Source organism: Schistocerca americana, chromosome 6, assembly GCF_021461395.2.
Source record: "Schistocerca americana isolate TAMUIC-IGC-003095 chromosome 6, iqSchAmer2.1, whole genome shotgun sequence".
Classification (NCBI taxonomy): Eukaryota; Metazoa; Arthropoda; class Insecta; order Orthoptera; family Acrididae; genus Schistocerca; species Schistocerca americana.
The window spans coordinates 529,760,797-529,773,372 of NC_060124.1; positions in this window are offsets into that span (position 1 = coordinate 529,760,797).

Consider the following 12,576-nt stretch of genomic DNA (forward strand, 5'->3'; position numbering starts at 1 on the left):
TGGAGGTTTTATGAAAGCTGTATAAATTTATGCTAATAGGAAGGAAGCTAACGACATGACATACCGAAACTAGGTTTTGACCATTGATAGTTATTACACTGCATTTTTCGTGAGCAATTGAAATAGGAAGTGACACTTGACACAAGAAATACTCTACATGTTTGCTTCTGTTTGCCATAATTCTTGAAGTGGTGTACACACTGTGAAATATTATGATCATTCACACTCCGTAATCATACTTAATTGCTGAGAGTTATTCGAACTAAGTCTGTTAGAGGTCATGTATGCATTTCTTTGTTTATAATTCATAATGAGTAGAAGATTTGGGTCAGATGGATTACACAGAGGTTGTGTGTTGACAGTGTGTCTTCGGATTGTACAGGATGATGAAGTTTGCATAAGTATTTATCTGTACTTGTTCGAGGAGACTGACTAGAGGAAAGAGTTGTTATGGAAGTGAAATGATATTGGCGATAAGGTTTATATGTATTGACGTATTGAAGAGGTATTATTGAGGTATTGAGATTATATGAAGTTGATGATTATTGGAGTTTTGGTGGACAAGAGGTAAGGTAAATGATATTGATGATAAGATTTATATGTATCGACGTAAGAGGTATTATTGAAGTATTGAGATTATGTGATGCTGATGATTATTGGAGTTTTAGTGGATAAGAGGTGAAGTAAGTGAGGTGCATATTTTTTTTTGTTGGTCTATATGGAACAAGGAAGATGAAGTTGGCAGACTACAACACTCAAGTAGAAGGAAGATTGTCTACACACACTTTGTTAAATCACTAAGCAGTATATACTTTTTTTTGGAGAGAGGAAGTATTTGCATATCTTGGCACACTGACAGTTGTTCAGCAACCGTACATTTTGATCTGGCTTGGCAAACATTGGTCTTGACATGATGACTATGACGTTGACTTAACTATTATTGACTGTTATACATTGCTGCCACTACTACTTGATACACATGATGAACATCAAATTTTGACAGAATTGCATTTACACAGTTAACACCATTCAATTATACAGTAGTACTTACTGTGGATGGAAGATGAGTGAGTGTGTTTTGTATGTTTTCCTTTCCTAATCCTACCCACCTATCTCCTAAATATTATTTTATTTGTATGTAGTGGCTTGCACTGACACCCATAAATATTATAGGTTTACTGATATTTGTGTATTTGTAATAGTTAATATGACAATTATCTGATATCATTTGTGTGTTTATTAGAATTTATATGTTTAGTGTGTAAAAGCATTTGTATGTGTATTCAAGCTATTGTTCATGCCTGAACTGTCTGATTAGTGATAGTGAATATTATGGACTGTTACCTGTACTTTTTCAACATAATGGGTGCCACTTAGAAATGATTAATTTCTGCTGATGAACTGTGTGATTAGGATAGTGAATATTATGGACTGTTACTTGTACTTTTTCTACATGATTGGTGCCACTAGGACATGTTTAATTTCTGCTTATAAACTCTGATGAACAGTATGATCAGTGATAGTGAATATTATGGACTGCTCTCTGGACCTGCTCATCATTGCTAGGTGCAACTGATGGACTGCTTCTACTGAAATAATGTCACTTGTTGGGGTCTGCACCTGTTCAACAATGCTGGGTGCCACTGATGGACTGCTTCTACTGAAATAATCACTTGTTGGTGTCTGCACCTGTTCAACATTACTGGGTACCACTGATGAACTGCTTCTACTGAAATGAAGTCACTTGTTGGTGTCTGCACCTGTCAACATTACTGGGTGCCACTGATGGATTGCTTCTACTGAAATGATGTCACTTGTTGCTGTCTGCACCTGCTCAACATTGCTGGGTGCCACAGATGGAACTGTTTCTACTGAACTAATGTCACTTGTTGGTGTCTGCACTTGTTCAACACTACTGGGTGCCACTGTTAGAACTGTTTCTACTGAAATGATGTTACTTCTTGCTGTCTGCAGCTACTCAACATTGCTGGGTGCCACTGATGGATTGCTTCTACTGAACTAATGTCACTTGCTGCTGTGTGTACCTGTTCAACATTACTGGGTGCCACTAATGGAACTGCTTCTACTGAAATAATGTCACTTGTTGCTGTCTGCACCTGCTCAACATTGCTGGGTGCCACTGATGGACTGCTTCTACTGAAATAATGTCACTAGTTGCTGTCTGCACCTGCTCAACATTGCTGGGTGCCACCGATGGACTGCTTCTACTGAAATAATGTCACTTGTTGGGGTCTGCACCTGTTCAACAATGTTGGGTGCCACTGATGGACTGCTTCTACTGAAATAATCACTTGTTGGTGTCTGCACCTGTTCAACATTACTGGGTACCACTGATGAACTGCTTCTACTGAAATGAAGTCACTTGTTGGTGTCTGCACCTGTCAACATTACTGGGTGCCACTGATGGATTGCTTCTACTGAAATAATGTCACTTGTTGCTGTCTGCACCTGCTCAACATTGCTGGGTGCCACAGATGGAACTGTTTCTACTGAACTAATGTCACTTGTTGGTGTCTGCACTTGTTCAACACTACTGGGTGCCACTGTTAGAACTGTTTCTACTGAAATGATGTTACTTCTTGCTGTCTGCAGCTACTCAACATTGCTTGGTGCCACTGATGGATTGCTTCTACTGAACTAATGTCACTTGCTGCTGTGTGTACCTGTTCAACATTACTGGGTGCCACTAATGGAACTGCTTCTACTGAAATAATGTCACTTGTTGCTGTCTGCACCTGCTCAACATTGCTGGGTGCCACTGATGGACTGCTTCTACTGAAATAATGTCACTAGTTGCTGTCTGCACCTGCTCAACATTGCTGGGTGCCACCGATGGACTGCTTCTACTGAAATAATGTCACTTGTTGGTGTCTGCACCTGTTCAACATTGCTGGGTGCAACTGATGGAACTGCTTTTACTGAAATGATGTCACTTGTTGGTGCCTGCACCTGTTCAACATTGCTGGGTGCCACTGATGGACTGCTTCTACTGACATAATGTCACTTGTTGGTGTCTGCACCTGCTCAACATTACTGGGTGCCACTGATGAACTGCTTTTACTAAAATGATGTCACTTGTTGGTGTTTGCACCTGTTGACCATTGCTGGGCTGGAATTATCATTTATTTGTTTTTTTTTTGAATAATTAAAAGTATTTTACGTGAACATTTGTATAAACTGATTTTTTGTGTATTGTGTAAACTATTATGTAAAGCCACATGTATGAAAGAATTTGTATTGCCTACTGTATTTTATATATTAGGTTATTGAAAGGTCAGTGCAAAGCCAAAATTTTAACTAATTATGTGATATTTAGGTATTAATATTATCTTTTATTTTTGTCTGTATTTTTGTGGACGAATTTGGTGGTATTTTCACCACCAATGCTGGCAAAAATACCATCAAATTCTGGCCTGTGGAGGAGGGGCATATGAAAGGTGGCTACACTGAGCCACTGCGCCAGAGATTGCGCCAAAGAGTATTATTCAGCCGCCTCCACAGTGCTTGGGGAGAACTCGTGGGAGTCAGTGCTTGCTGAGATGTGATACTGAAAAGTTCTTGTTGAGATGTGATAGTAGCGAGTCGGTGTGGAGAGATTGTAATGTGTAGAGTGCTTTTCATCAATATAAACGAAGGTAAAAAAAAAATTTTCTTTTCTCTCTCATTATTTCAGTGTCCTGAATAATGCGTCATTACAGGTTCAGTCAACAAAGCATCTGGCTTGTGTTCTTGTATTAGAGTGTAATTCTGGTTTTCTTGCGCAATTATAGTATTTCTAATTTTTTTTATCACGTCAGTATAAATGGTATTTAAAATTTCTTGTCTTGTTGAGGAAGAACCGTGCCAGATGTGTACGTTGAGTCACTCTCCCACACACAGAACAATTATACTTGTGCTTTGGTTTCGTAGGTTTTATAGTTGCTGGGGACTTAATTAATTAATTGTGTTAACAGGAAATTTTCATTTCAGTCTTTGTTGTTGTTCTATGCAGTCAGATTGCGTACTAATACTAGTCAGGGCCAACCGTTTACGAGACTTGCGTAATCGGACTTTTAGCTACTAAAAATTTAAAAAGTATTTTCATTAATAATAATTAAGCCCCCATGCATCTGTTCCACACTCGAATCCTACCATCAGCTCTTACCAACGGAAATCGAGACTCATATGCCACGGGTTTCCAGTCGTCTAAGGAGCTAGTCATGAAACAGGGCTCAAATCCAGCATAGGAAAAGTTGTCGGGGCTTTATGAGGCAGCTTCAAATAAGTCGGTAGGTGTCTCACAATGTAAAATCGTGCAAAAAATTGCACTCATTCGGAAACCTCGGGTATGTTACGACATGTCTGTAAAACTGACCAGCAGTTTCCTCACTCTATAAATATTTTGAAAGCGGACGAAAACTCAGTGGCTGACTAACATGTTGAAATGAGTGCTAAGGACTTGAAGCCCTTTAACAATAAAAAAGGGATAAGGTTTTCTAAATTTAGGGTAGACATTGACAGCAATAGGGAAAGTATGGCTTGGTGGATATTAAAAATCTTATGCCTTCTCGACTAGCTAGGAAAATCCAAATCTTACTGATACAGGGAGCAGCAAAATTCTCCCCTACATAGCGCGTACGATTCAATCTGGTATCTGTGCAAGTACAAATGATTTATGGACAGACAATTACAAAGGTGTGCATTACATATCTGTCACAATACAGAAATTGGACGTCAGAAATTACATAAAATTACAACGTTTGTGTTGTCTAAATACCGCACATTAAGAAAGCTAACCAACAATGAAAAGCCGCGCTGGATTAGCCGAGCGGTCTGAGGCGCTGCAGTCATGGATTGTGCGGCTACTCCCGGCGGAGGTTCGAGTCCTCCCTCGGGCATGGGTGTGTGTGTTTGTCCTCAGGATAATTTAGGTTAAGTAGTGTGTAAGCTTAGGGACTGATGACCTCAGCAGTTAAGTCCCCTAAGATTTCACACACATTTGAACATTTTTTGAACAATGAAAAGTTGTATGTTTATCAAGAGGCTCGACAGATTTGTGCAGCTGGTAAGTTTTTAAGGTTATGTAAATATTACTTTAATAATGTGTGGCTTAAGTAATAGTAGGATCCTAATATTATTTTGGAAATATTAACTTGAGTATATTTATTTTCAGTGCAAGTACCCCACGACAGCAGCGAAGAAGCAAATGCAGGACATTATAAGAAGACGATATTGAGGACTAGGCAGGAGATTCTCCTCTCCTAGACCACGAATTCAGTAGGTATTTACAAGAAAGCAATATAAGCGACGAAAATACTTGTTAAATCCAGCCACGTCGTTAAATATGCGGTGTCTAGGAAACATGCTTTCTCGGATCACTAGACAACATTCAGACAAACCGTATTAATGAGTTTTATCACAAAACGAAAAGACATAGTACTTAACTTTGACGATTACGCAGAACTGTAGCAAGCAAAGGGCGACATACAATGTAAACATGCGTCTTCAGTATAACAATTCCGAAGTCCGTGTTGCACAGATTGTACATGCAAAGTACTTGTATGGATGCTGCTATACGACTCGCTAATCTTGAAGCTACTTTTCAACTGGGCCACGACCAGTCGGGAGCGGCGCTTATGTTCTCTTCGCACAGAGGCCGCTGCTGTCGCGTTGTCGTCCTGGAAAGGGGTCGGTCGGCGTGCTATTGGCTAACGTCTTCTCACAGCCCTGTCTGCTCTACCGTTCCCGACCAGCGTACCGGCTCTTGACTTTACGCCGTAACAATACTCTACAGTGGTATACTTGGTGATTATAATTAAACTTTCAAAGCGTTGTAGAAAGGGAGAAAACATATGGCAGAAGAAAAAAAATATATTGTGAAAATTGATCACTAGATGGCGCTGTATGTGTCAGAATACGGAAATGGAAACACATGTCATGCGCACGACCCATTGAAATTGGTGTAAACACGCTGGGCATACGGCTCTTCCCCCTTTCGCGTATGCAACGTTCGCCATGACTGTCTCAATGCAGAATCGCGCTCTGCTTGTAAAGCTCTACTACAAGAATGATGACTGTACGCACGTCGCTCTGCTGAAGTTTGGGACACTGAAGGGTTTGAAAAACGGCGTATGTCCGGTGACTGCCGTGAGTCTGGAGAAAACGATTCGGAAATCCGAAAAATACGGATTCCTTGGGCATGCAACCTGATAGTGGGAGGAAACGAACTGATTCGACGTCACTGGAAGCAGTGGCCAGAGCAATGCAGGAGGAGACGAGTGGTGGTGTGCAAACGTGTAGTGTACAGAGAACTGCCCGAACATTAGACATACCTGTGAGCATGGTGCTTAAAGTCCTACGAAACATCCGTCTTTGCTGTCCATTCAGAATTACCCAAGTGCACGAGTTGCTTCCTGTTGACCTGCCAGCAAGAGAGACCTTTGTCTTAGAATTTCTTGCTCTCCTGAAAGTGAACAATGATTAGCCGTGGAAGATTTTGAGGACAGATGAAGCCCACTTCAATCTGATAGGATATGTCAATATACAGCATTGTCTAATGTGGGCAACGTAAAGTCCACACGCAAATCAACCACTACCACTCCGTCCTGAGAAGGTCACTATGTGGTGTGGGCTTACCGCTCATTTATCATAGGGCCATATTTTTTCGAAGGGACAGGTGCTTCTGGTCCTGTTACCTGTACCGTCATTGGTAAGTGCTATGAGTGTCTTTAGCGCAGTGACGTGATTACAGCTCTCCAACAGCGTGGATGTGTGGATGGGATCATTTTTATGCAAGATGGCGCACCTCAGCACATTGCAAATCCAGTTAAGCAGCTGCTGAAGCGCCATTTCGGAAATGCTATGATTATCAGCCGCCATTTCCCTACGGCCTGGCCGTCCCGATCACCTGACCTTAATCTGTGTGACTTCTGGCTGTGGGGCTATCTGAAAGATGTTGTGTTCTGTGTTCCGATTGCAAACTTTGCTGCATTGAAGGCACGCATTGCGCAACAGATTCTGAACGTAACCCTGGAAACACTTCGATCAGTTGTAGAACAAGCTGTTTCTGGATTTCAACTTGTTACAGAAAACGGTGGACAGAATATTCAAGATGTTTTGCGACAATCACACGGAAATTAATAAACCAATTTGTTTTTTATTGATGGTTTTTATGCGGTTTCTGGCATCAGGACAATTAAAACCGATGTGATTGATGCTTGTTACGTGGTTTTTGGCCTCAGGACAATTAAAAACCGATCTGATTGATGCTTTTTATGCGGTTTTTGGCTTCAGGACAATTAAAAACCGGCGTGGTTCATGATTTTTATGCAAATTTTGGCCTCAGGACAATTAAAAACCATGTGATTGATGTTTTTTATGCGGATTTTGGCCTAAGGACAATTAAAAACGGATTTTTCCCGTCCAGTGTGATATGACCTTGCCATGGTGGATGGGCTTGCGTAACTAACAGTGTCACACCCTGTACACCCATACACACTGAGTAGCACAGTTCGTTAAACGTCAACCGTATACCTTAGGCATTGTTGTATGATTCATTTGTCATTTGTAGTCGACCACTATTAAATTATGATGCTTACAGCGCCATCTGTTGCTTCATTTTGCAACTATTTATTTCTCTTCTTCCATACATTTTACTCCTTCTCCGATGATATTCTGTTGCAATTTGATGTCATTCTGACCAGTGGTGTTATTAATACAGCGGTTTGAAAGTTTAACTTTAATTATAATCACCCTGTAGAACAACTCCCAACGGCTTATTCAACTTGTTCGTTTGGCAAGAAAAATATTAAATATACCTGAAATGAGTGCTTCTAGCGAGAGGGTCGTTAGTTATGTGGGAAACATGATTAGTGTGAAATCTTCACGTTCTCATCCAGAAAGACTTAACGATCTCAGTGTAATTCACTCAAAGTCTAGTCAGTACACACGTTAAGAATATAATGCATCAGAATTAAAAACCATAAACAGTAAATAGGAAAATATGAGTTAAAATTTCGTATTTAAGTGTGCAGTTACCTCTGTTACGCTTTTTTGGAGAGGATTGCCGAGGGAGGGCATTGTAACGTATTATATACACAATTCATGTTTACTTGACATTAAACCTTTTCATTTTAATCGTCTCAAATGATATTTATTGTTGCTGAGAAACAATTTTGAAATACTTATGTTTGCTAAAGTAGTGAAATACGTTTTGGAGGATCTCGTTTGGCTGAAATAATTCTTTTAGTGGAACTGAAAAATATTTTGTAAATATTTAAATCTGTTCTGCAAAATAACACATTCATTTCCTATCGATTAACACAATACAGGCTATAAGTTGCTGAATGTGAGAGTCCCACATACATTCCAGAAATAAATTTCATTCCCGGATTTGTATATTAATGGAGGTCTAATAAGTAGCCTGAAAATATAAAAATAACCTAAAACACTCTCTAAGGATCTAAAGCCTGGAAAGTAAGGTAAAAAACGTAAGCCAAACTAAAAATATATACTTGTGGTGGTATGCAAAACAGTGCAAAAAATCATCATAATATGACTGAAAAACTACTTCTTTCGGACATATATTGTTTAGATTAACATGATATAAGAAAATAACTTCGTGTTTGCTAAGAGGCTTGTGGAGTATTTAGAATGAGCTATTTTGGTCATTTCTAATGAATTCAGCGAACCTACAATATGCATACTAGGAAAAGTAATTAAAATTGGTATATCTGGGGTCCTATTTAGCTGAAACACACTAGGGTTACAAAAACGAGACTTTCAATACCTAACATTAGTTAGTGTCTAGCGATGTGGAAGATTTTCAATGATGGTTCTGCTTACTAAAGAAAACATGCATTGATAATAGCCAGAACTAGTCAAAAGAAGGTGATGCGGCAGGGAAAACCGATCACATCTGAAATAAATACGTCCAAAAATACTGACAAAAAAAACGGACAAATTAAATCCACCATTTTCTGGCCAACAATTACCCAAAATGAATGTATATTACATTGGACCTCGGATAAAAAAGGACTTTTGAGACCTATTAAAAAAATTAAAGTGAAAATGTACAGAATAAACTACTGTTTAGCGTAGCACAGTGGGCGTATGGCCAGGCAAGCAAGATACTTTTAGACACTTGAGTTCGGCGTAGCTTGGCTTGGATGGGAATAAAGCAGCGTGCTTTTTCTGCTGATAATGTGTGACAGCTTGCCTGCCTGGCTACCAGGCAAGCAAGGGTGGGTTAAAGGCGGAATATGTACATTACTGGCTGTTTAGGAGGGCTCCTGGCCCGATTACAGATGCGGCACACATATTCCATCACATACTCTCTCCTGTCACTGTTGACGTCCATACGCAACTATCCTCATCGTAATAAGTCATCATATATACGAAAATAAGTGTTTTCATTGAACTCACTCTACTCATTCATTGTTTTGATCTAAGAGTGTGTGTGCTCCCTGAATCTAGTTTTGAAGCTACTCCCCATTTGTCTTATGTGCTGTTCACTGCAGTAACTGCATTTGATCCTATATACACTCAAATCCTGAAACATATTCCAACAATTGCTGATTTTATGACAGAGCCTGAATTTAACGTGTTATTTGTTTGATACCTATTTTACTACTTGCTCTACAAAAACATCTCTTGATTTAGTCTGACGTCTTTCCATTCTAAGTCAAAACCACATTCTTTTTATTATTGTTATACTTAGCTGTGATTGACTTCAACTTACTTGTCAAGTTGCTTCTTGTTTATCTTATCATAACTTTTTACCACGTCCTTGCTTCTGTATCCATTTGCCAAGGCCAAGAACTGCAAAACGCTCAGTTCTTTTTCTGCTTCTTACTGACTTAGTGGCAATCTTAATAACATAAACACCATTGCTTTAAGATATCTCCACTTCTGTTGCCAAGTTCAAGGAACTTTACTTCTTTCACCTGCTTTATTACCTCATTATAAAAACATATGGACTCAATGGGGATTCCATTACTCCATGAGTGGCTAAAGACCGTGAAGGCCATTTTAGTCTTATTTAGCAATGGTTTATTGTTTTGGATCCAGTATAGAGGTCTTTTGCTGTTGTCTATTGTTGTCGCTTGTATAGTATTGGGAAGGAGCAAGCCATTCTTCTTTTTCTTTTTTTTTCGTTTTCAGTATCATTACAGGATCATCCACTGTGGTGACTATATATATGTTCATTAGCATCCAGGGATTTTTATAGAAAATGAAAAGTGAAACATTCGTGTGACTCTTACAATTTTATTTATAAGTCCTTATATATGATTGGATTTATGTACATATGTAGTTCAGTATCCACATCAGCTATGGGCAGTTCATACATATTTCCGTGTATTGGTGCACAGCATGTGTCATAGAGCTGAGCAATGATTTCTTCCCTCAGATGAAAAGTTCTACATGGTAACTCCATCAGACTGGTCCCTATTTTCTAGTAGAATCTGTATACATATGGCTGCCAGCTAGGTCCTTTGTCTAGAGCATGCTGGATTGCATTATCGGTGTACTTAATATTTTTAGATCTTTGCTCCTGGAGACAAGTGAATTCTCTTTTTCTCTCTTTAAGAAGTTTAACCACTTGTGGGAAGTCCCCTGCAGAGATTGTATGATCATCTAATATCACTGAGGGAGCTTGAGCACCTCCATGGAACATGTGAGTAATTTGTATTGAAGTATTACATGGGAGAATCTATTCCACCAGGGATAATACGTCTATTGTGTCAGTATACTGATGGTTTTGAAAAGCCACCACTCGGCAGAGCTCACTATCTGACGATATTCCCACACTGACACATTGAGTATCACTGATGTTTAAACTGTAGGTTGAGTTAAACAATATTGTTTTCATGTCAGGTGTCTCGTATGGCTTTGCCTAATCTGTTCGAGCGAGTCAGGGGCATACATGTGATTACATTCCCCTACTAAAACTGCAAACATCGCCACTAACACTTACTTGCCACCTTCATAGAGACGGAAGAGGACTGCAGTGTATGTTTCAACAGGTTCATCTTTGAGAGTTCTTGCTCGGCTAGCATGATAATTTTTCAGTCTCTGTTAATATGTAATGTAGTAGTGTATGCATTAAAAAACGAAAAAAATAAATGTATAACATCTCTACTTTCAGGTATGAAAGAATCACAAATGGAGCTCCAGTCAGTTCATTGTTATTGTTCTCGCATAGATACTGTCTGAAAATATGAAAAGGGAATCATACTCAACGCCAGATGTAGTAAGAGTAATGTCAACTGTTAATTTAAGAGGTGGCAATGAGTGTATTCGGCGTGTTCTGAGCACTGAAGCGACCATTCAGTAATTTGAAGTAATTATGTCACTGCTAACAGAAAATGATGACTGCAGCACATTGTGATTTCGAGTCATCTACTAATTACAGTCATCCTAAGTATTCTGGGACAAATTATTCCTGGATACATGACGATGCTACAACTGCAAGGCTACGGATCCGATCAGAAGGAAGAGGAGTGTTTATGCATATGACATATTTGTGTGGCTTAAATGTAAAAGTGTGTGTTCTGTGCTTCTTGTCTTGTCATAATTTGAAGGCTGTTGACTATTATTTGTTTCCTCAACATCTGATGCCTGTTTATGTACAATTACGTACAGATTTGAACAATTTACCTCACATGTTTCACAGTGAGGCATTTATTCCTGAGTATTGTGTTATGGATTTACAGTTGAGTGTGGAGTGTTGGCTTGATGGACCTCCTCCTTTTAAACTGCACTGTGACTGCTGTAACAAGGAAAAAGTAATTTTTTCTAAGTAGTTTATTTGTGTTTTTCTTTCATATATATATGTATTGTCATTACGGCTTAGCTAGCTGGGGTTATGATAGTAACGGGGCCACTGTATTTTAGTGCAAGTACCTTACTGACTGAGCTATAACGACTGTACACCTTTACCTACCGTGGTTAGTCCACATATTATTCTAGTAGAAATGAAAAATTTTAGAAAGATAAGCATTCATTTATTTTTTTTTGATTTCAGAAAACATTATAGGGTGCACAAGCAAGTACCTGTACTCACATATTTCATTAGCAACGTAAGGTAGTGATGATGTATCATACATACTATTTACAGAAGCCTAACACACATCGATATTAGTAGTAAAAACGTCATCTGCATTGTTCTGATGGATGAGCTTTGTAATCGCATATAGCGCATTTACGAAGAATCCTTGCACATAGTTGCATCACTCGACACAGTCGTTTACAGCACATTGGATGGCAGAGACAGTAGGCATCAAGCTTCTGAAAGATGATTACTGAAAGTGAGTGTAGTTTGCAATATTAGTGTTGTTGTATATTTTAATGGTTGTTAAATAGTCCCCAAAAGATGTTGCATGACAGCCCAGTAACACAAGAGGTGCTTGAACACTGAACAGTGTAGTTATTTTCGCGAAATTCTGGTATACCTTGTACCACTCATAAGATGAAATCACTTCTTTCATGCCACTAATTTGAGAATTTTCATACACTAACACGATACCTCATCACTAGAAGTCACACACACTTACTCCCATTCACATTTTGATTGCA